Source organism: Camelus ferus, chromosome 2 (assembly GCF_009834535.1).
Source record: "Camelus ferus isolate YT-003-E chromosome 2, BCGSAC_Cfer_1.0, whole genome shotgun sequence".
NCBI lineage: Eukaryota > Metazoa > Chordata > Mammalia > Artiodactyla > Camelidae > Camelus > Camelus ferus.
The window spans coordinates 51,138,327-51,163,778 of NC_045697.1; the positions used below are offsets into that span (position 1 = coordinate 51,138,327).

The following is a 25,452-nucleotide window of genomic DNA, read 5'->3' on the forward strand; positions in this document are numbered from 1 at the left end:
ATGGTAGAATATGATTACCTGCATCTCGAGGTAAACATTAATGATTAAAATGTAGATGATGGGCCTCAGATTAATAAACTTGTACTTCCATTGAGAGAGAGTCAAGGTTATCACTGCTTCTCTCTAAACAAATTCTAAAACCACAGCATGGTAACCTTTGAAATTTTAACAAAGCATCACCAGACTTGCACTGATTGCTTCAGTTTACATGCCACTGGTCATAGAACTTTGAACTGGCCATTTTTGTTTGGAAAATTTGAAGATACTGTATCTCTTTAAGTTAAACAAACCCTTGGACATACACACATGCTGTTTAATGAGTGCTGTCCCCTGCAAATGGAAAATTGCCGTGGTAAGGAATTGAGTGGAATAGTGCAAACAAACTCGAATAGTCCCCAGGCTGAAAAAATATTCAAATTTCCTAACTTTTCTCTCACTTACACTTTATATGAAAAAAACATCTTTGCCTCTCTATTTTACTCTTCAAGAGAATGATCCTATATGATCTGGAGTTATAGCTATTAGAACTTAACTTTAAAGTATCTTATTCAGAGATCATAAAATCTCATTCTTCCTGCTTCACAATATCCTTTATTCAAACGCAGGTGTTTCTAAGCAAATTTCTGGCAGTGTAATTCTATTTTTCTGTTGAATTTCATGAAAATATCATAGGAACATTTTATAGGAAAAATATAATCCCTTGATAAACTAAAGCTACATTTAATTCTATAGCAAAGAAAGTTTAAATTATTTTATTAAATAAATGAAGTTAATTACCCACAAACATTGACAAAAATGTTCAGAATATTAACAATATTATTGGCCTATAATTATTTCATCTTGGAATATAAATGCCAAAGAGAAAATAAGCAGGTGTGTTAAACTCTAACAGTATTCTCTTATTGAGGTTTTAAACATGTCTGCTTTTGCTTTTCGCCTAAGTTTTTCTACTGTTTCAGACTAGGCTATAAGTGGGTAGGGGTTAGAATAAATTCAAGTATTAACAATGCAAAAAAATCACCCAGTCCAAGCCCTCTGATGACACTTGGCCAATCATAGTGACAATACAGTGAACTACTCTTACTGCCTTTTCATTTCCTAAACTTTAACTCAATCACGATGAGCAAAGATATGATATGAAATTTGAAGTTCCACCTACACAGCCATTTGATATAGAGCAAGTTGTGTGACTGGCCTGTGATGTGACAGGAGCAGAAACTCAGCAGAAGGTCCTTCCCTCTACATCTCAATCTAACAGAAGCACCCTCAAAACATGTTGTTCAAATGCATACATTTTTCATGCTGCTTACCTGCAGTAAAGAGCATTTTAAAAGTATTTCAATTTTAACTCCATTGGGTGGAGAACACCCTATCCAGTTTACTACAGGAACACCACTCTCAATAGTCTTATACATAGCCTAATTCATGCTTTTGTGTCATACCTGTCTAGTCTTGGTAGACAGTTGATTTTCTAATCCCTGTTTTAAGCTGGCTGGTATTCCATCAGAGCAAAGAGAAATGCAGGAAGATCCTCTTTTATTATAGTAACTAAAGAGAAAATTGTTTTAAAATCTAGGAACATTTACAATTTTATAATTCCTCTCCCAAAAATAAAACAAACGAACAAATAACAAAAGAAAAAACAGGATAGTCAAGCAGACCAGGGGAGTGTAAGGAAACCTGGAGCTCTGCAAGCCTCACTCCTACTCTGGCAAAAAGTCTTAGGGGTCCAGGGTGCCTGGGTAGTAGCAGAGGCAGGCCTCTCTACGCATAACAGAATGATACAAAATGGGAAGTCTTGAGGCCTCCCACCCCTGTAAGGCACATGAATCAATATGTAGAGCTCATTTCTTGACATATGGATCAATGGAACAGAACAGAGAGCCCAGAAATAAACCCACAAACTTTTGGTCAATTAATCTTTGACAAAGGATGCAAGAACTTACAATGGAGTAAAGACAGTCTCTTCAGCAAATGGTGTGGGAAAAATTGGACAGCTACATGTAAATAAATGAAGTTAGAATACTCCCTCACATCATACACAAAAATAAACTCAAAATAGCTTAAAGACTTAAACATACGACAAGACACTATAAACCTCTTAGAAGAAAACATAGGCAAAATACTTTCTGACATAAATCTTAGCAATGTTCTCCTAGGGCAGTCTACCCAGGCAATAGAAATAAAAGCAAAAATAAACAAGGGGGACCCAATTAAACTTACAAGCTTTTGCACAGCAAAGGAAACCATAAGCAAAACAAAAAGACAACCTATGAAATGGGAGAAAATATTTGCAAAAGATGAGACTGACAAGAGCTTAATTTCTAATATATATAAATAGCTCATACAACTTAATAATAAAACAAACAACAAACTGAATCCAAAAATGGGCAGAAGACCTAAACAAGCATGAAGACATACAAATGGCCAATAGGCACATGAAAAAATGCTCAATATCACTAATTATCAGAGAAATGCAAATCAAAACTACAATGAGGTATCACTCACACCAGTCAGAATGGCCATCATTAAAAAGTCCACAAACAGTAAATGCTGGAGAGGGTGTGGAGGAAAGGCAACCCTCCTACCCTGTTGGTGGGAATGGAAAACAATATGGAGATTCCTCAAAAGACTAAAAATAGACCTACCATATGATCCAGCAATCCCACTCCTGGGCTTATATCTAGAGGGAACTTTAATTTGAAAAGATACATGCACCCCAATATTCATAGCAGCACTGTTTACAATAGCCAAGACATGGAAACAACATAAATGTCCATCGACAGATGACTAGATAAAGAAGCTGTGGTATATTTACACAATGGAATACTACTCAGCCATAAAAAATAAAATAACGCCATTTGCAGCAACATGGATGGACCTGGAGAATGTCATTCTAAGTGAAGTAAGCCAGAAAGATAAATAAAAATGCCATATGATATCATTTATATGTGGAATTAAAAAAAAAAGACACATGAACTGATTAACAAAATAGAAACAGACTCACATACAGAGAAAACAAACAGATTTCCAGGGAGAAGGGGGTGGGAAGGGATTAAATTGGGAGTTTGAGATTTGCAGATACTGACTACTATACATAAAATAGATAAACAACAAGTTTATACTATAAGCACATGGAACTATATTCAATCTCTTATAGTAACCTATAATGAAACAGAATTTGAAAATGAAGGTATGTATGTATATGTATGACTGAACGATTATGCTGTACACCAGAAACTGACACAACATTTTAAACTGATGATCCTTCAATTTAAAAAAAGAGCTCAATTCTTAACAGGAATTTTCAGCACACCTTGTAGTGAGATCCTACCTAAAGCAAAGTGTCATAGACATAGTTCCCACCTGCACAATTACCTGATAATGACACCTATGTGACAACTACTCATTTCCTCTTCAGTATCCTTCAAATGCTTTCCACCCCCACGACAGCTCTGAGACTGCATCTCAAGTCAAGTATTCAACCCCAGTAGGAAAATATTTTTTACATATTTCATGCATATAAAAGGACCTCATCAATGGCATTTGGCTCACTTCTTTTATGTTGACGTTCATGAAATTACATTATTCTAGTTCTCCATCTTCTTCTTGAACCAACTGTTCTCTTTCTTATTTGCTGACAACTCTTCTTTCTATCTTCTAACCAAGGACTTCTTTACCTTCTATTGAACAGTCAGAAATCATTTAATTCTTGCTTATTTTGGTCTCTATATTTACTCTCTTTCTCAGTGTTACCGCAGTAATGGATTAATGGATATACATACTTCAAATTATAAACAATCCTGCACATTACTCCCACAAATATCTTCCTAGAATATTGTGTGCAATCACTACTCTCTTTCTGCTCAAAAATTTGGAATGACATTCCATTGCCTAAAAAACTAAATCCAAACTAATAATGTGCTGGACTCTTGTGCTTGGTACACAAAGGGAAGCAGCATCTCTTCACCCTAGAAATGAGAGCCTCTCAGAATCTGAATGACTCCACCAACTTGGGATAAAAAATGCAGGCTCTTTTTGGGCAGTGAAAATTCAACAGATTGGTGATATACAATGTGACAAAATAGAAGGTTGTGCATAACTGGTGTTCAGTAAATGCTTATCAATGAAGTGGAGAGCCAGGTCTCAATTAGGGGAAGGAAGTATATACAAGAGGTAAGAAACAGGATTAAAAGATTGGGAATTCAGATATGCCAAATGGAGAACAGGGTTGGATAAGAGGAAACAGTGAACTTAGTGATGGCATAAGCTAAGTGAAGGTAAAAGAAGTATATCCATAAAGATCTGGATACCAATAGTGATCCACAAGGGTCTCCTAGAGACAGAGAGAGAAGAACCGTGGAGTGAGAGAATACAATTACTTCTAAAGCAAATGTTAAGAAAAAAAGCCAGTTGACTGAAGGCAAGACGGTAGAGGCAGATAAACAAACATACACATGAAAATATAGACATTTACTAACCACAATACTTCTTGAAATATTTTCTCTTTCCCTTTCTTGTATATGATCTTCTCACTATTCAGTGCCTTGTGGAGAATTAAAACTGTTATAGCAGGAATGCAAAAAAAAAAAAAAAAGCAGTGTTAATATTCACCTATCATTATAGGAATTTCAAGTGACACAGTAATCTTGAGATATTTTTGTTTAGAGAGAAAGATTTACTCTCTAATCTTGTTCATCCACATATCAAAACCAGAACTTGACTGGTCTAGATTTACATTGCGTTTGTTTGTTTGTTTGTTTGTTTGTTTTTTAAGATTTAGATAGAGAGAACTCTTCATGTGAATAAGGGACATTCAATTCTACCTAGGAATGAAATGAAGAGTCTTTCCAGAGGAAGAATAGGAAAAGCAAAAGGGAAATTCATGGCTAATGTCACTGTGATATCTATTATTTCTAACAAGGGAAGTAAGAAATAAGAAGATGGAAACTAGGTATGTTGAGGAAGAAGGCAAAGACAGTTTCTACTGCTTCCCATTTGGAACCCTCAGAAAGAAGTTTCCCTCACAAGGCATCCGCTGGGCCAATGTGAAGGAACCCTCACAGAGCAGAAATTAACACAATGAGCTAATGATAGAGTTCTTAATATGATCGACAACATTGTGTCTTGCTAATTTATAATCACATTTTACATAAATGAAGAAGTACATGCACTAAGCTTATACACCCAGCTCATGGGTTTGAAGTCAGGACAGAACAACCCTATTTGGTGAATACATTGCATCTGAGTGTAGCCAAATACAGTCCTCACAGAGCTTTATCTTAATTAGGTGCAGACTGTTGAAGTTTAGCATTTTCTCCCCGTGTAGATAGTACGCTGTAGAATCTTATGGAATAGGAGAGTTAAATGCAGAAATACTGAAGAGGAGATTAAACAGTATTCCAGAGCAGTAAAATACATATATATCTGGTAGATTTGGAAAGCTGAATCCTAATCATTTCTTTAGGTTGGCTCCAAATCAGAAGTGAAATGAAGTGCTGAACAGTGACCATCATTTTGATCATCATACTGACCTCCTTGGTCTACCTTGTGATAAAAACATGGTGTCCTGGACAGGTCTCAAGCAGAGCAGCCCAAACCATTTGGGCGTAACAGTCCCTTTGGCAACAGTTTAATCAGTAAGTTCAATGTCACATGGAAAAGTAATCTAGGATATTCACAATGTGTCTTTTCCCAGAGAAGCCACCCACACATGTTTGTCGACTACATGCTCTACCACAAAATTTACAGCTCTACCAAGAGCCTGTTGACTTAGCCATGAAATACTAACCAAGAGATTAGAGGTCACTTATTACCAAAGTAGAGCTCACTCTCCCTACAAAAAAAAAACAAAAACAAAAACAAACCAGGATAAACATCCTTTCTTTCTACTTTGTCCACTCTTATTCCCAATGTTTTCTCATCACTCTAAACAAAGTACAATGTCTCCTTTATTTCAAACAGAGCTTTGTCATTTATGGGACTTCCACACAAGATATGAGTTACTAACTTTCCTTTTTTTTTTTTTTATATGAGCTTCCTTTTCTCAATTGCATAGAGATAATTTCCTCTATGACCCTTTATTTACATCTAAATTTGATGTTCAATGAGATTTTAAAATATCTGGCCTTGCAGGGTAGAGTTTAAATGGGAAATAATCTACTGATTATCATTTGCCATTCTGAAGTCATCAGATAAATATAAACCAAAGTAACACATGTGTGATCCTACTACCATTCTAGGGGGGTTGGTCTCAATCTTTCATGTGTCTAAAATCATCTGTGGGGTAGTCAGATATCCCTTACTAAGTCATATTCTTCCAACAACATTCTACACTAAGAATGATTTAATCCTGATTTTAAAATGATCTTCCACATCTAAATGCAATATTGCATTAATTCAATGGAATACTATTCACTACACAAAGAAAGAAAAAAAACTTTTATGAAACATATGAAACTAACTCTAAGGTATTGTTTAGGGAAAAATCAAAGTGTATAATAAAATAAGATAGCTTTTAAAAATAGTGTGTCAGGAGGGGCATACAAGTATTGACTGACTCATGGTAAAACAATCTGGCTTGATTCAAACTATTTGGAAGGATATGCAGGAAAATGGGAACACTAGTTGATTCCTGGGAGAGGAGCCAGATGACTGTGGAACAGTTACAGAATGATACTATTCAGTGAATATTTGCTTATGCCTTTGTAAAAATTTGAATCATATAAGTGTATTACTTATTCAAAAATAATTGAAACTAAAATTGAACAAATATTTAAGACATGAAGTAGTCTTGTGAATCTTAGTACTGGTAAATTTTCCTACACCATCATAAAAATCCCAGGAAAGTATAGCTGACACCTGAAATTACGTATTTCAGATACTTTCTCATGTAGTTGAGCTACAACTGGTTATAGCAACTGGGGAAAATGAGAAATATCAGGAGCATTCTTCAGAAATTACATCTAGCTTTAAAGTTTTTAAATCCAACATTAAATCTCAATCATTGTACATGAAACTTTTCTGTAAGCACTGAAGAATGATAGAATTGATATTAAGGAAATTAAAGAAAAACAAAACAGAAAATCTACCCTTTGCAAAAGCAATCATTCTCATTCTAGTTGGAAACCAGACAACAAGCTATATTAATGTACATTTTATTGAAAAGCATCTCTATGAATATGTGGTTCTTTCAAGCAGACATCTCTTGCTTATCCTTGTATCCAGTATCTAGAACAGAAATTTTTCAAGTTATGTTCTATGGACCCAGGCGTGCTTTAGATATTCTGCAAATATTTGACTTGCTTTACTTCTTTTTAAATATACATAAAGTTTAAACTGTATGTATGTGTGTATACACACACATATCTATGTATGTTATGGCCATTGTATATAAAATATATTATATATAAACACATTTTATGCAATGTTTTTATATCCAAATTGAAGACTTTGATTTCTATGGCCAAGGCAGCTTATTTTCATATCAATCTAGGAAAAATCTTCTCTATGTATATATTAGAACTTTTTAAAAAATGTCAATGCTTAAGAAGGTTGAAAGTTTGTAATAGTGCTTTCCTAAAATTCAGAACTGGATCTATCCAAGTATACAAAATTCTGTAGAAGATTCATTCTGTTTGGCTGCTCTCCCAGATGAATAGGCAATTTCAAACTGATTCAATTTAGTTCCTCTTGGGTCAAGGGAAATATCTGGCTTCAAGTCCCTATCACCTCTTAAAGTGACCAAAGTTACTTTTGAGACTGTGTGCATTACAAGTGTTCTGGGCCACTGTCAGGTAGATTATCTGATGGGGGCAGGGGCGGGGTTGAGTAGAGCTTCGAGGTACAGCGGATGCCAGGCCAAACTGGATAAATGATGGAGAACATACCATTTTGGTGGCTGGCTTTGACACTGACAACAATAGAACAACATGGAACTCATCCAGGTTCTGTGCAGCTTCCTGGTGCTAGAACATATGAGGGAGGTCTGCTTTGGCTGGCTGGGGGAAGACAGTGGTATGCATCATTCCTTCTCTTACCTCTTTTCTAGTCATGAGTATTTCATCTCCTAAGGTAGAAAAATTTGCTCTTCAATGATCCATCCATATTTTTCCATATTTCTGCACCTCTCCTCCCCCTCAATAGTAGCATACTGGCAAAAAAAGAAAATATTCTTGAGTTACAAGTGAAAGAATTTTGTGAGCCCTGGTTGAGGAATTTGAGGGGAAGAAATATACAAATTAATACTTAGAAATGTATGTGCCATGCTCAAGTAAATGTCAATAAAGCTTTAGGATATCTGCCTAGTACATACTTTTCTCAAATCATAATAATCACATGTGCAAAGACAAGTGAATTTCCAGTAACTGGCATCATGAGAGTATCATAATTTTATCACTCACTGTAAATCTGAGATGTTTCCTTTATGGTATATTTATGATAAATAATGTAAGTAGCTCTTAGATATTGTTGGTGAGGTAGTTATGAAATGAAATGATTCTATTATTCCTATTAACCACAGTTATTTTAAGGTTACAAATCATGCTGTTTTTCTTTTTGCTTTATTTTTAACTATTAACATTTGCAACTAATTTTCCTTTTTTCCCAGCTTTACTGAAGTATAATTGATGAATAAAATTGTAAAATGTTTAAAATATGCAATGTGATGATTTGATATATGTGTACATTATGAAATGATCCCCACAAAAAGTTAATTAACACATCACTTCATATAATTACCTTCTTTTGGAAAGAATGCTTAAGATCTACTCTCTTGGTAAATTTCAATTATATAATACAGTGTTATCAACTATTACCAGTATTACAGTCATCATGCTGTACATTCAATTCTCAGAACTTATTTCATTTTATAACTGAAAATTTGTATCTTCTTACCAACCTCTTCTCATGCACCCCCCACCCCAACACATTTATACAAAGAGAAAACTGCTTTTATCCATGTGTATATTAAGGTTTTAATATACAAAGTACATTATATTTACATATTGGTGTTCGAAAAAATTTGAAAAACACTGACCTAGGTCAATAATCATGACAAAAAACAGATTAAAAATAAATTTAAAATTCCCTTCTTATCTAAGTAAGACCATTTTAGCCTTAACAAAATTCACAGAGTCATGTAGTATGGTTAAAAAACAAAATTTGAGAAATGGTTGAAGAGTAGTCTTGCAAATATTAAGTTACTTCTACCTTGAAGTAAGGAGATAACATAAAGAATTAAAAGAGTCCTTGTGAAGTAACTTGACTTGAAGAACTTTATTTTAGTAATGGATGGACAGAAAGAGCTCATCTTGTTCATGCAGGGGTTAGCTGTGATAATCAACTCATAAATAATAGTCATTTATTTTTAATAGCCCTTAATGTTCCTTCAAATTTGGTGGAACATATTTTACCATTTTTAAATACATAGTATTTATCTATAAACGAGAAAATGTTCATATATGGTCTTAATAAAATGAGAACTAGAAATATAAATTCTCGATACTACATAAAGGAAATAACTTTCTCAACTTATTTTACAACTGCAATTCATTCATTCATTCATTCATTCATTCAACAAATATTATTGCTGTCTATAAATTTAAAAAGATACTCTTACTGTTGTGGAATTTACATTCTAGCACAAGTAGATAGACAATATTAGCATAGTAGATAAGTAAATTATATATTATTTTAGAGGGTGCATAGCACTATGAACAAATTAAAATTAGAGCAGGTTAAGGGAGACTGGGAGTGCAGGCAACATAAGATTGCTTTCAACTGTAAACAAGGTAGTAAGAGTGGACCTCTTTGAGCAAAGACTGGAAAGAGATAAGGTAGGTACCACATATGTATGTGGGGAAGAAGCGTTCAAGACAAAGGGCACAACTACTGCTAAGGCGCTGAAACAGGAGTGCCCCTGATGTGTTTGAGAAATATTAAGAAAGTCAGAGCGTCTGAAACAGAGTAACCAAAGAGGAAGAGAGAATAGAAGGAGAGGAAGTCAGAAAGGTAAAGGCAGCAGATCATGCAGCATCCCATAATCCATTGAAAGGATTTCAACATTTACTCTGAGCGAAATGGAAAGGCAGTGTAGGGTTTTGAGCAGAAAATATAGCAAACAATAATACTCCTGCATGATAAATACTACATAATAGTATATATAATAGCAAATTATAAAGTTCTATGTGAATAAGATTTGTTATAAAATTCTCCCTCTAAAATCTTAACTTCTGGTGAGCTTGTAGTCTATCATAAAAGCCATTTATTGAGTAGTCACTGTGTTCCAGGTACTGTTCATTAATTAATTCAACAAATATTTATTAAGTGCCTACTGCCATGTCAGGTACCACTCAGGGTACAGAGATAGGCATTATAGACACAAACATGAAAGAGCATAAGCACACAGGGGTCAGAGGAGGGAAGGATGCTCTAGAGAAGCATCAAGGTTCAAATTCTAGTTTCACCATTTACTGGCTGTGTGACCTTGGATAAGCTTCTTAACCATTTTCAGACCCAATTCTCTCATCTGTAAAAGGCAGTAACAACAATATTTCTTACACTATAGGGTTTTGTGAACATTACTCTGGTTGCTACATGGAGGATAGGGAGAAAACATAGGAAGGAGGAGGGAGAATATTTAGGGGCTATTGTAGTAGTTCAGGGGAGAGTCTAGGGTAGTGGTGGAAGTGGTGAGAAGCAATCAAATTCAGGATGTATACTTGGAATTAAAACCAACATAACAATGGCTGATGGATTCGATGTAGCATGCAAGGGACAGAGATGAATCAAGGGTAACTTCTATGTTTTGGCCAAAGCGACTGAGAAAATGATAGGTCCATTTTATGGGGTTGGTGAGATTGGAGATTTAGGAGAAGGAATTGAGTACTATTTTGAATACGTTATATCTCAGTTACATGTTAGGCATCCAAGAAGATTTCAAAAATGTGTTTGGATATATAAATTTAAACTCCGAGGAGAAGCCAAGCCTTCAGATTTAAATGTGGGATATGCCAGATGGTAATTATACCATGAGATGAAATTAATTGCTTAGATAAGAGAAAAAGAAGACCAAGGACTGAGCTCTGGATTACACCAAAAGTCCAAGCTCAGACATATGGGAGGAGTCAGCAAAGGAAAGAGAAGTAGCTGGTGAAATAGGAGGGAAACTACTCCCTAGTATGACGTCCTATTATATTAAGGGTAAGAAAATGATCAGTTATCTCAAATCTCCCTTTGGAAAATGGAAAATGAGGTCTGAGATTTGATCATTAGTTTTGAAAAGATGGGGGTCATTGTTGACTTTGACAAAAGAGTTTCGGTAGAGTCACGTGGCTATCAGTGTGACTAAAGCACAGAAGAGACAACTGAGGTAGGAGTTACAAAGTCATAGTGGAATAGTAAGTAAAGACAACTCTTTTTTTCCCTGAATTTTGCTATGAAGGGTGCAGAGAAATGAGCTGGAAGAAGTCTTGGGCCATGTGAGACTTTTTAAAGATGGTGGTGATATTTATAGTCTGATGGGGATGATCCAAATGAAAAGCAAAGCCTAATGATGCAGAAGAAAGGAGCTAAATGGAGGAGAAAAACCCTTGAATAGGCTGGATGCTGTGGGATCCAGCACACAAGTTGAAGGGTGGGCTTTAGACAGGAGCCAGGATAGTTCAGTCACTGAACAAGAGAAAGCAAAGTTCAAGATTAGGGGAAGACAGGCTGGTAATTTTAGAGTTGGATAGATGAGATAGTTCTCCTCTGACTGCTTCTGTATCCTGAGTGAAGTAAGAATTAAATTCACAGCTTAGAACAATGAGGAGGGGAGAGGTGTTTGTTCTGATTTCCTGATATTTTTTTCTTCCTAAGATCTTGGCCACTTCATAGGCACGTGGCCTGAGCAATCATACAGCGTTCTGAACCTAGAAGGAGTCCACACTTAGTTTAATGCTCTGCTGCTGCAGCCACGAAATTCTTAATGATTGTTGAACAAGGAGCCCCACATTCTGATTTTTCACTGGACAGCAGAAATTATGTAGCTACCCATGCTGGGAGCTTTTGAATCTTTGTCACCAGTGTTCTAGAATTTCATAAAGCATGAGTCTTTTTAGACCATTGCACTAGATCATAATTGGGCCTTTTCAAACAGTGATTACAGTCGACCCTTGAACAACGCGGGGGTTAGGGATGCCGACAGTCTGTACAGTCAAAAATCTGCTTATAACTTTGCAGTAGGCTCTCTGGATCGTGGTTCTGCATCCACACATTCAACCAACTGTGAATGGTGTAGTATTGTACTATTACTACTGAAAAAAAAAAAAAAAAGAAAAATTGTATATAAGTGGACCTGTGCTGTTCAAATCTGTGTTGTTCAAAGGTCAGGTATAATTCCTTCAGGTCTAAGGAAATTCCTTGCATTGTTTCACTGACAATTTCTTCTTTTCCTTTTTCTCCTTACGCAAATTGTAGCTTGAATGCTGAACCTCTTGCACAAACGCTCTAGTTTTCTTATCTTTTATGTCTTTGTAGTTTTGTTCTACTTTCTGAGCTACTTCCTCAACTTGGTTTTCCAATCCAAATTCTGTTGATGATTTCTTTTATTCTATTATATGTTTTAATTTATTTTTAGGTCTTTAAGGTCCTGTTTTTACAACCTCGTGTTCTTTTTTCACAGATTCTGTGTTATCTTTTCTTGTCTCTGTAAGATTTACTACAGATTTTTGTACTGTTTCATTTTCTTCTGTGGCTAGTATTTTCTGTATCCTCTGATTGTCTGTGTTTTCTCATCTCCTTTGTAAGAGACTCCTCTCAACTGCCTAGTGATTCTTAGTTTCCCATATATATTTTAAAATAAGACAGTAAATATTATTTGGAGATTTTGTCAGACTTGTGGAATATATTGACTCTGGGCTTTGCTGCAGGGTGATCATAGGATCCAGATATTTTGTTGCTCTTTACTCTTGGGTCTGATGGTTTCCTCAGAAATAAATTTTCTTAATTTTCTGCTTAGATATAGAAATTTGGCAGCCAGTCTTCTGGAGATCAGAGATCTCACTATTTAAAATACTTTCATTTATGTTTCCTATTTTCAATATAGCATCTCATCCTTGCTTCTTCCTGAGTCCAAAGATTTTCTGGTTCAACAACTTTATTGACTAAATCTTCAGTATCCTAGTATAATAAGGGAAGGGTAGTCATCTGGATGCATAAAGAGGAAGTGGGATCTGAAGAGATAAATGCTTTTTAAATTACATTTAATCCTTCAGTTAGACCTACCATCTTTCATATCCACCTTTAAAGTTACTAGATTCTCTCATTTATGATGATAGCCTAAATTCTGTGGTATGTGTCAGCTTGATTTTTATTGGCCTCTATACTAGTTTGCTAGGGCTGCTGTAACAAAGTACCAAACACTAGGTGGCTTAAAACAAGTGATATTTATTGTCTTACAGTCTGGAAGCCAGAAGTCCAACATCAGTGTATCTGCAGGGTCATACTCTCTATAAAGGTGCTGGGGAAAGATCTGTTTCAGGCTTCTCTCCCAGCTTCTGGTAGACTCGGGCATCCCTTGGCTTGCAGATGCATCACTCCAATCCTCTGTTTTCACAAGACATTCCTCCCTATGTCCCTATGTGTCTTCAAACCTTCTTCCCTCTTTGTGTATGTCTCTGAGTCAAAATTTCCCCTTTTTATAAGGACACCAGTCATGTTGGATTAGGGTCCATACCACTGATCTCCTCTTAACTTGGTTAAGTCAGCCCCAGACTAAGCCTCCAAGCATCTCCTACCACTCCCTCCTCACATGCCCCACTCCAGCCAGACAGTCACTTTGCTGTTCTTAAAAATGACCAAGCATATTCCCACCTCCAGCCCTTTAGATTTGCTCCTTTCTCTTCTTTCAGAGATTCACAAGGCTTGCTCCCTCACAGGACATTTCTACTCAAGTCTCCTCCTGAGAAGTAAATCCTCCTGGACCATTGTCTTACTTTGGTTTCTCTCAAAACAGACTCTGAGATCAGGACTAGATGCACAGAATTTATCAGAAAGAGATCCCTGAAGGCAGAGTGAGGCAAACGGAAACTAAGACAACCAAGAGATGCCCATGAAGGATGTGTTGACGGGTTGGTACGGCTGTGGGCAGCTGAGGCTCAGTCCCCCTGGAGACCTCTTGAGAGGCTGAGTGGAGTACACTTCAGAATTGTCACCAACTCTGTCCCTCATTAAATGAAGATTGTTTCTGGGGACATCAGCCTCTATCCTGCCCCTATGTACTGTCACAGCAGGTACTTAAAGGTGTAGCACATAATAGGCTCCTGATAAACACTGAATAAATACATGGGATGTGTAGAATTTTTTGAGACACTGGATAGAATAAGAAGAGAAAAGAGAACTAAAAAGATTTTTAAGCATGTTAATAATTTAAAAAAAATAAAACAAGATACAAACTAGTGTTAGAGTATGCTTCTGTTTGCTTAAAAAAAAAGATAGTTATGTATAATATCATTTAGGGCACTATTCTTCAATAACAGAGAGACCTCAAAATACAGTGGCTTAATTAAAATACAAACTTTATTTCTCTGTAAAGTAATATCCATATAAGCCATCTAGGACTGATAGAGTAGCCTTTCTTGACATGATGCCTCCCATCTCCGGACTCAAAGCAATTGTTTCACTCTCTCCAAACTCCAGTTTAGTGGAAAACAGGGAAAGAGCTGGGGAAATAGGCTCATTCCCTTGAAAGACATCCAGAAAAGGCATATCTTGTCTTTTACTCATATCCTGTTGGCCAGAGTATAGTCACATGGACAAATCTAGTCCCAAGGAAGGATGGAAATGCAGTTATTAGCTAGTTGTGCCCAGCTAAACTTGATTGCCTATTATTATTATAGGAAGAAGGGAGAGTGGGTACTGGTGCACAATTGGCAGCTTCTCACAAAGACAGATACGTTTACATGTGAGCAGGGTATTTCTGAAAGAATAATAATTTCTAAGGTAATGGAATGGAATCCCAGAAGCTAGGTTAGAGACTAGCTCACTTGTTTGGTAAACCATTTTGCGTGATTTGGAATAATTACCATATATGTATATTACCATAATGGAATTAAACATTTATTCTTATTACACTCAGATGTGTGATAAAAATATACCTTTATGTTTTCCATAAGCAGTTATAAGTTCATTCCCCACTGAGTAGTAGGAAATGGGATAAATTTTTAATTTTTGAATTATAGTATCTGTGTTAGCCAGCCCAGGCTGCCATGACAAAATACCATAGACTAGGTGGCTTAAAGAACATAAATCTGTTTTCTTACTGTTATGGAGGCTGGAGGTCCTAGATCAGGGTTCCAACATGGTCAGGTTGAAGAGAGCTCTCTTTCTGGCTTGCAGATGGTCATCTCTCTGTATTCTCACATGGCAGAGAGAGAGACAGAGAGAGAGGCACTAAGTGTACTAGTTCCATTATGAAGATGGAATGATCTTATCTAAACCAAATCACCCCCTAAAGGTCCTATTTGCAAATACAAGCACATTGAGGGTTAGAGCTTCAACAAATGAATTTTGTTGAAGGGGGGACACAATTCAGTCTATAGCAGTATCTCTAGCTCTCCTACTTTAAATAATCTGCTTCAGAACTCAGTCTTTTCTGTTTGGTTTGGTTTGGTTTGGTTTGATTTAAGTGGCTGTTCTTTCACGTTGCACCCACCCCCTCAGCACTTTTCCCTAAATGGCATCAAGCTGTATAAATGGAGAAGGTCCATGTGCCCTTGTGGCTTTCAGGAAAGTGGGAGGTCTGTAAATGTACTGCAGATGTGCACTGCCCCCTGAAGTGTGGTAAGAACCCAACTCTGGGCACTTTGCTGTCTGTTCCTGAGTCTATAGCTCATGGAGAAGGAGGATCTGGAGTGTGAAGCATACCCTGTCTTGGCCCATGCACATTGCTCCAGCCATTTACTCTGTTAGGGCTGTCCCACATGGAGCAGGGCCTCCCTGCAGAGTGGCAGACGCCCAGCAGACCAGAGGATGGAGAAAAACCTCTCTGCTCTCAACACCCACTCACCAGAATGAATGCACCCATGCCCTCAACTGATCTAACACATCTTCTTTCCAGGACTTCACCCTGGAGAGGGGAGGTCAGGGCATGCGTTTCATGACGCTTGGTATCTACTTCTCACCATCTCCTGGGGACAGAATAGGCAGATTTAGGCTTTCCACTTTCTTCAGATGCCCCTTCCACCCTGGAAGAACAAACAGCATCATCAGAGGCAGTACCATTTCAAAGCTTGGAAGAAACTATGATCAGAGTCCCTCAAATCTGGTTCTTGATATTAATGGGAATTAAGAATTTGGAAAAATCTTTTTTTTTCCCTCTAGATTTCAAAGCTATTCTAAGAATTTTTCTTGGCTGAAAAAAAAAGTTCTACCACTCTATTTTGTTTTTATATATTATTTAAAATTTGCAATATTATACAATAGTAGAGAAAATAATCAAATGTATGCATCACCCAGGTTCAGAAATTATCAACATTTTTTGATGTTGTTTCATATGTAACTCACCTTTTCCTTCTGAACTATTTTAAAACAAATTCTAGAAGTCATTCTTTTCTTTCCCTTTACATTCTTTTCATGAGTCCAAATTTCACCAACTCCCAAAAGATAGCAGTTAGGTGCCTTAGGCTAACTAGGAAAAAATGTTTAAGCATGGAAATGAACAAGAAAAAGCTTCCCTGGAAAATTAAAGAATCACCAAATTAAAAGACACATGGTTCATATTGTTAAGTGTGTTGCATCAAAAATAATTTTCACTTCATTTTTAATAGTAAGCTCTATTTTATAATTATTTTCTCACTCTGGTTTAACAACTTTGACTTAAAAGTCTTTCATGTTTAAAACTTAATCATCCTTTCAGTGATCAATTTATAATTGACTCACAGTTAAAAGTATTTGAAAATTTAACTTTTCCTTTTGGATTTTCTCATTTGAATGAATAATGCAGGTTATGTTACGACATTAGGTAAAGGAAAGTCAGGATTGAAATTGTATGTGTTCTGTGAGTATAATTATGTAAAAAGTAAATACATGTGAGGAGAGAGTGTAAACTAGAAAACAAAATAGTGATGTGATTATATTTCTAGAACAGTATCAGAATTTTTCTCCCATTGAAGTTTCCAGATATTCTATGATGTAGTTATACCATTTCTATAGAAGAAAATTATTTTTTTAAATAGAAAAAAATATATATCCTAAGGACCATTTTTATGTAATTTCCTAATCTTTGTTTCTAGTGTCTCACCAAATTACATATTATTTCTAACATTTACCCAGTTACACAGTGTATACCAAGAGCTCGAGATGGCTTCTTACAACAAAGTTAAAGCAATCTTGTTTCTATTAAACACACTCCATGAAAATTTTCAAAATATAAATGATGCAAATATATTTTGACAGGGAGATCAAACACTTTAGAATACTTAAATCTTTTATTTGCTCTTTGAGGTATGTGGGAAGGCTTTGTAACATTATTCAAATGGTGAGAAATTTCTGTTGAGTATACAAAGGGGACTGTACTGGGAGTGAGGGAGCCTGAGTTCTAATCTCTGCTCTGTTCTAAATTGCTCTGTAATTTGGTTTGCAGATCTAACCTATCTGCTCCTCGGTCATCATCTGTAAAACCCGAAGATTCCCAACCTCTCTCACATCACAGTGCTGGGCAACAGACAAAGTTAGAGTGCATTAATGTTATTTTAATATTTTTTGTTGTGAATCACAATCCAAAGGCAACTGAAATGATAATCATGGCACGTGTCTGATTAGCAACAATACTAAACAGGCCTAATTCAATTCTACAAGCTAAATGGAAATCAGAGTTTGAGAGAAAAAAACAAATTTAGCAATGAAATGATAAGAAGAAAATAAGCTGAAAAATACTACAGAGTACTCAAAAGAAAGGCATGGACCTTTTCAGAAACATTAACATTAATTAACCAAAAAGCTTTATATTAGTTACCTATTAGTAAATTATGTTTGCCCAGATGTCTGTCCCTCTACTAAGTTGATGCTCCAAATGGTGGTTTAAATTGGTGTGCCCTGCTAGCTTCTTTCAGCAATACAGGCACATGTAGCCTTTTGGTTCATGGATGACAGTCCTGTTTGCAAAGCTCTTCGGCTTATTTCAGGTGCTCAGATCACATTTGTGGAACAGAACTGACTTCATTACACAGGTCTTTGACTGCCACTTAGTATATAGGCTTGTGCAAAGAAACCCAGTTTCAGTAGGAGCCAGGGTAGCAGGAGAATTACTGCTGCTTCTTGAAGACAATTATTTAAATATCTAATGCATTTCAAGTAGTACGTGAATTATAAGGCTAGAAATTTACAAGTAACACATTCATATAAAAGAAAAATTAATACTATAAAAATGTTTTTCTTTCACTTCTAGGAATCAAAAACCTCTCCAGGTGAGCATAACTCATATATTTATGACATAAAAAATCTTATTTTCCTAATTCTTAGATGTCTTAGAAAGAACTTAAAGGTAAAGATATTACACATCTAAAAAGAGTGTTTTGCAGTGCCTTTGTACACTATTAAGCAACTTGAATTATTTTGTCAGCCAGCTAATATTTTAACCACCTTTAGCTTCCTTGGTGTTCATCCAAATATTTGTTTTTTCATGCAACTTTCACTCCATGGCCATGGTAACTTTTAAACATTAAGTTCTTCTACCTTTGGACTTCAGGGCATAAATAGATGACAGGCATTTCTACAGTGTTTTATGTGAAAGGGCAAATATTCCATACTGGTTGGGTGTGTGTAATTATAATAAAAAAGCTAGCATTTACTGAGTACCCATCATGTGTGAAGCACTGACTTTTATAGGTGTTATTTCACTTAATTCTCACAGCAAATAAGGAAATTGAGGCTTGGAGAAGTTAGGTAACTTGGCCAAAGTCATAGACCTGTTAGTAAGTTAACCAGAATTTAAACCCAGATTTGACTTAAGCACCTGGCTCTTATCACTTACCATGCTGTTAGTTCACTAAAACTTGCAGCAAATGCAGTGTTTCAAGTATGTAATGTATACTGAGAAAGACCTAAATAGTAAAACCTTTCCAACTCTTCTATATATAATCTTTATTTTACCTGTACCTAGAAATATAACAAAAGAAGGAAGAGGAGGAGGAGGAAAGAAAAGGGAGGGGAGGATACAATTTTAAAATTTTTCTTCACTGGAAAATAAAAGTCAAATTCCAAAAGTAGATTATTTGAATAAAATTTGTTGGTTCTTAAATGATTATTTCTCAGCTCCAAACTCTATTCTTCTTTTCTGTATTTTGTAAAGCTGGGACTACGATTCTGAAAATTGCCTTTCTCTTTTGTCAGCTAATTCCTGTTAAAATCTGCCAAAGGAAGTTCAGAAGGAAATTAGAAGGAAGAAGGAGGTATAATATATATAAGACAGAAAGAATGTGGATAAGAGCAGAAGTTGATGGAACAGGAAAGATGCAATGGAGAAATTCATTAAATGCAAACATGGTTCTTTTAAAATATGAACAAAATTTCCAAATCTCTGGCACAATCACTCAAATAAAAGAGAGAGAAAGCAAATGTCAAGTCATTATGTGGTATATCTAAAACTAACATAATATTGTATGTCAACTATATTTCAATTAAAGACAGAGGGAGCACAAAAAATTGAATTGAAAAAGAACACATAAACAAAGTTACAATAGAGATTAAAATAATAATAACCATGGAAATTTCTGCCTTCAGGCATGACAGACCAGATGATTTAGCTCTTAATCAACAAAAACTCTAATGCTAATGGAAAAATGGACAAAGGGAAAATATGAGATTATCAGAACATATGATAGAAAACTTCAAACACACACAAAATAGAAGATAGCATAATGAATCTAGGAGGAAGCTGAGACCCAGACAACTGAGGAGGGGTAGCACTATAGCTGCTCATATTTCTGAAGCAGCACAGTAAGGCTATTTCTGGGAATATATAAAGAAGTGAAAACTGGAACCAACTGCTGTTGTTGGGGTAAAAGGCCATTGCTATAGCAAAGCTGACATGAATAGCCAGCTAACAGGAAGAAGCAAACGAAAATTATAAAATATCAAAAATATATCAGTAATAGTGGTAGAGACAGCATGTGACATTTGTATATAACAGTGTATAAACTTTCTAAATGCAATGTGGCAGTATTTAATAAGAACCATAAAAATGTTCATACCATTTGACATGGTAATCCATACTTTGTAGTTTATCTAAAGACAGGATTCTGAGATGTGCCCCCAAATTTATGTTCACGGTGGTTAAAGACAGTATTAAAACTTAACTACATAAACAAACATGTCCTATGCAGATAGTGTCTTTTTATCAGAGTCACTTGAATATTTGCATAAGTAAATCACACCAACAAAGAATGTCTTTGCCCAGCTTCTAATTAAGCAATTCCCAAAACACTAAAATTCCCTGCCCACCCCCCAAAATCAGTCAAATAAAATAGTATCACAATAGTCATTCCAAATGCAAGATGATAAAAAATAGTTCCAGAGACTGATCCAACAATTTTGTGAAATGCAAATTGCTGATATCCATTTAAGCAACCTAATATAGCATAATCAAGATTTAAGAAGGTGAAATTGGAAAAGAAGTAAGAAAATTCATAGTCACATAATCAACTATAGATCTCAGACTAAAGATTTAAAGATTAAATAAATATGGGAAAAAAGAGAAACTAATTAAACCTGACCAAGGAGTCTGCCTAAATCGCCTCCTCCAGGAAGCCTTCCCAGACGACCTATAATCTAAGGTAGACACCTCGTCTGTGAGCTCCCATTGCCCTTGTGTTTCCCCCTAATTAATCATGCTTACAGTACTCCATAGAGTGATTGTTTACTTATTTCTCTTATCCCCTATCTGATGGTGAGACCTTGAGATTGAACAGTCTTTATTTCTGTGCTGTAAAACTTGCCGAAAGAAGAATTCAATAAATATTGATTGAATGAACTGAGGATGGAAAAGTAGGGAGAGAGAATATTCTTTCATGAAAAGGGGACTGGTTTATAGAAATGATAGCAAAGTTTAGTGATAAAGTCATATTTCTTTTAATAAAAGAAAATTATGAATAGCTAGGTTTCCCAGTGTATGAACAAGTTATGGCCTATTAAGGCTGAGTTTTCTTCCACTTGCTTCTGCAGATCTACACTACCTCCTCCACCCTGATCTATGTCACAGGAGACTGACCTGCATGGACTACATCAACTGAATCATTTGCCCCTGGTGGCAGATTGGGGTTGGTAGGAGAATGAGTGAGGACATTAATTTCCCAGGCTCCCTGCCTGCTGGTCACCATGAATGGGCTGCATCTCTCTGTGGAGGGCTTCAGCCCTGGTCAAGCAGGTTTCTCCTGATAGCTACCCTCTCTGGGTCCCGATATCTGCTAGCTTCATGAAGCCTAGGAGGAGTACTGCCTCCCAACTCATTTGGTTAACCCTGGTTTAGTTTCCTTTTCTAAACTTTGTCCACACCTTTGTAAGCAGTCTTACTCTTAGGTTTCCTACTTTGAGGTGCCTTCTGATTCTTGCCAGGACCCTGACTATTCAAAAGCCTTAGTTCACAGTTCTCCACAAAATCTCAAAAAATGGACACATTTTATGGTTGACATTAGGTCCTCTAATGGGATTGAGAGCTTCTTTTAATCCAAACATATAATGATAAATATCAAGAGGATCTTTCAGGCAGTGTTAATTAGCAGAGGAGTGTTAAGAGATTTCCTGTGGGCAATGGTTAATGAATTTGGAAATTACTAACATAAACTATGGTTAGAAAATAGCAGAAAACAACCTATCAATTGTAATTCAGGAAAATGATCATTATATACTCTCAGTGCTTAGAACAGCACCTTGTATTTAAGAAGTAAGAAAGCATTTATTGGATGAATTAATCAGGGAGAACACTGAAACAAAACAGAAAATGTTGCCTTACACTTGCATAAAGAAGATTCCACACTGGAAATATTAAGTGGCATTCTGGTAATTACCTAGCAATGAAAACATAACAGACCTGAAAATGGGCCCAGAAAATAGTAATTATTCAAACAAAAATGATTGATGTGTAAATAGACTAAAATGACTGGAGTTGTTATGATAGCAACAGATACCATTCGTTAGACACCTATACTCTGTTAGGTATTTCACGTGTTAGCTTCAATCCTCACATTCCTGCCCAGTGGAGGTGGTCAATGACAGCTTCCAGAAGGTAGTAGCTGCGTTGATTCAGAAAAGTGGGGCAGAAACCATCCATGAAGATGAAAGGGCAAAGAAGGTTCTAGGTAGAATGCTATCATGCACAGAATCACAGAGACAAAGAGGGCAGATGCATTTCAGGAACTTCAGATGTTTCAGTCATGAAGAAAGGCTGAAGATTGGAGACAAAGTGGGATTTTTATCCTGAAGACCACGAGAAGCCATAATTTCTACACAGAAATGTCATTATCTAATATTTGTTTTAGGCATGCGTATGGAGCAACAGTGAAAAGACTGTTATGAGGATTAATAAATTATAAAGGTGTACTATATTAATCAGTACTATAATAGTCAGTGCACTATAAAGCACTAGTCCAGACAATAGTTATTTTTCTCAGGTTGTTGCTATTCTACTTTCTGCCCCTCTGCCCTATTGTACTGCCTTACTTTCTCAATCCCACCTATGGCTCTGTGCCCGGTTAACCATTCAGTCTGTTAGGCAGTCTCCCAGTGGCACTCAGACCTACCACAGTCTTCTGAAGTTGCATGTGCTTTATCTGACATACTGCTCTATAGCACTCACTGGGACTAGAGTGCCACCTCGTGTTGCATCGCTGACTATTCAGAATCCCCAGCATACTTTTCGCTTGAGCTACTTGTGGATGAGGCCACTGAAGTTTTCTTCCGGGAGTAATTTGGAAAAGAAAATTGCAGCAAATATTTTCCTAAATATAACAGAAAAAGAGCCCAAGACCTTTTCAATACAGTAATCGTGCTAATGCCTGAATTTAGTAGATTGGTCACTACAGCTGGAAAAAAGTGCTTAACTTACGTCCTCTGAACTCCTGTTATATAATTTTTTTTAAAGATTTACGGTTTTTAAAAATTTATGTTTTAAAATACACCTGAAATTATGATCTAAGAGATGAAATAGATCAAGTAGAAACCTACCCTGATCTCTCTTCTAGAGGCCCATATTCAGTAATAAGTTTTGAGAAGGGATTCCAAGAGGTTGTTTGAAAGTACATTCCTTGATGTCTGCAAAGGAGGCTACAAGCCTTTACAGGCAGACCAACAATTTAAACTATTTTAAAAGAATTATTAGAGAAAGAAATTTTCTTAAATTCCTGGATAAGGACCACGCATAGATTCTTTCTGCCTCCTCCTCCCCACAGTTCTCCACAGGCAGTTTTACTTTACTTTTCTCTTCTGGAAAAAAATGAGCTCCCATTTTTTTCTCATATTTGTAGAAAAATGAGCTCTAAATTCCTGGGAATTTATTGCTATTTTCTTAAACAGAGTGTAAACCAATATACTGTCACTGTATACACATGGTAAACATGTCATGCAGATTGACATTTTGTCCGGGAAAATAAAGCCTATCTTTACTGAGCACTTTTTATATATTAACTCATTTAATCCTCACAAAAATCTACCAATGTATTATTGTTCCCATTTTAAGACTGGAAACTAAAGCTTGGAGAGGATTATACAAGTTTCCACATCTGGAGGTGGTACAGTCATTTCAAATCCAGGTCTCTCTTGACTCTAAATCCTTATGCCCATAACCATTATGCTTTATCGCCTCTAATCATAAAACTCCAAATTATAAAGATATACTAGTACCAACTACCTCTTAAATACAACCCAAGATAAACAAATTACATGTACATGTCAAAACTGATTTGGAAATAAGATGATCATTCAGAACTTACGGCAAAGCTTCAGTAATCAGGACAATGTGGTATTGGCATAAGGGTAAACATATAAATTAATATAATAGAATTAAGACTCTAGAAATGAACCCATACATCTATGGTCAACAGATTTTAGGTAAGGATGCCAAGACCACTAATGGGGAAAGAATAATCTTATAAACAAATAGTGCTGGGACAAATGACTAGCCAAATGCAAAACAATGAAGTGGGACCCTTACCTCACAACAAATACAAAAATTAACTCAAAATATATCAAAGACCTAAATGTGAGAGAAAAACTATTAAACTTTTAGAAGGATATAGTCAGAAATCTTCATGACCTTGGATTAGGCAATGATTATTTCAACATGAAACCCAAAGCACAAGCTACAAAAGTAAAAATAGACAAATTGGACTTCATCAGGATAAAAACTCTTGTGCTCCAATGGACATCATCAGGAAAGTAAAGTCAGTCCATAGAATGAAGTAAATTTTTTGTAAATCATATATCTGACTTGTATCTAGAATATAAAAGGAACCATTACAACTCAATAATAACATAAATTTCCGAATTCAAAAATCAGCAATCTGAATAGATGGTTCTCTAAAAAAGATATACAAATGGTCAATAAGCATATGAAAACTGCTCAATATTATCAGCCATCAGGGAAATGCAAATCAAAACCATAATCAGATGCCATTTCACACCCAGCAGGGTGATTATAATAAAAAAAAGACAGACAATAATGAGTTTTAGCAAGAATGCAGAAAAATTAGAACTTTTATGCATTGCTGGTAGGGCTGTAAAATGGTGCTGTCACTTTGGAAGACAGTCTGAAAGCTCCTCAGGTGGTTAAACATAAAGCTGCTACATGATCCAGTCATTCCATTCCTAGGTATATACCCAAGGGAAATGAAAACATACCCACACAAAAATGTGCACATAAATGTTCACAGCACCATTATTCATAATAGCCAAAAAGTGGAAAAACTCAAAGGTCCATTATTAATGAATGGATAAACAAAATGTGGTATATTCATACAACAATTATTCAGTCATTAAAAAAAGATGAAGTAATGATCCATGCCACAACATGAGTGAACCCTGAAAACATTATGCTCAGTGGGAAAAACAGTCACAAAGTACCATATATTGCATGCTTCAATTTATGTGAATTGTCAAGAATGGACAAATTGATAGAGACAGAAAATAAATTAACAGTTGCCTAGGCCTGGGGAAGATGAGGAGATTGAGGGGTGATCACTAGGGAACGTTGGGGTTTTGTCAGGGCAAGGAAATGTTCTAAAAATTGATGGTGGTGATGGATGCATGATTCTATGAATATACAAGTCCTTGAACTGTACACCTTAAATAAGTGAACTGTATAGCATGTGAATTATATCTCAAAAGAAACCATAAAAAATGCTAGTTGTATGTGATGGTCATTGAGGAATATTTTGGCTTGAACACAGGAACCAGAGAATCACGTGCTAGTCTGAGAGAATG

The 25,452-nt window shown here is 35.9% G+C and overlaps 2 long non-coding RNA genes across 15 annotated transcripts in view; one reads left to right on the forward strand and one right to left on the reverse strand.

Moving 5' to 3' along the window:
* Positions 1-25,452, reverse strand: part of LOC106730118 — a 93,173-nt gene that overhangs the window by 23,791 nt on the left and 43,930 nt on the right. For 7 of the 14 annotated variants that reach the window (XR_004312102.1, XR_004312110.1, XR_004312105.1 and 4 more), the window contains 4 exons: positions 16,049-16,226; positions 15,303-15,390; positions 8,040-8,152; positions 4,482-4,563 (listed from right to left, as the gene is read on the reverse strand). This is a non-coding gene — a long non-coding RNA (uncharacterized LOC106730118). Of the gene's footprint in view, positions 1-4,481; positions 4,564-7,199; positions 7,231-8,039; positions 8,153-15,302; positions 15,398-16,048; positions 16,227-25,452 lie in introns of those variants that run through there. The other 7 variants (XR_004312112.1, XR_004312115.1, XR_004312122.1 and 4 more) reach the window with 5 other exon arrangements.
* LOC116657123 lies at positions 6,616-24,404 on the forward strand. The gene is made up of 3 exons (XR_004312126.1): positions 6,616-6,626; positions 9,449-9,453; positions 24,153-24,404. It is a non-coding gene; the product is annotated as an uncharacterized LOC116657123 (long non-coding RNA).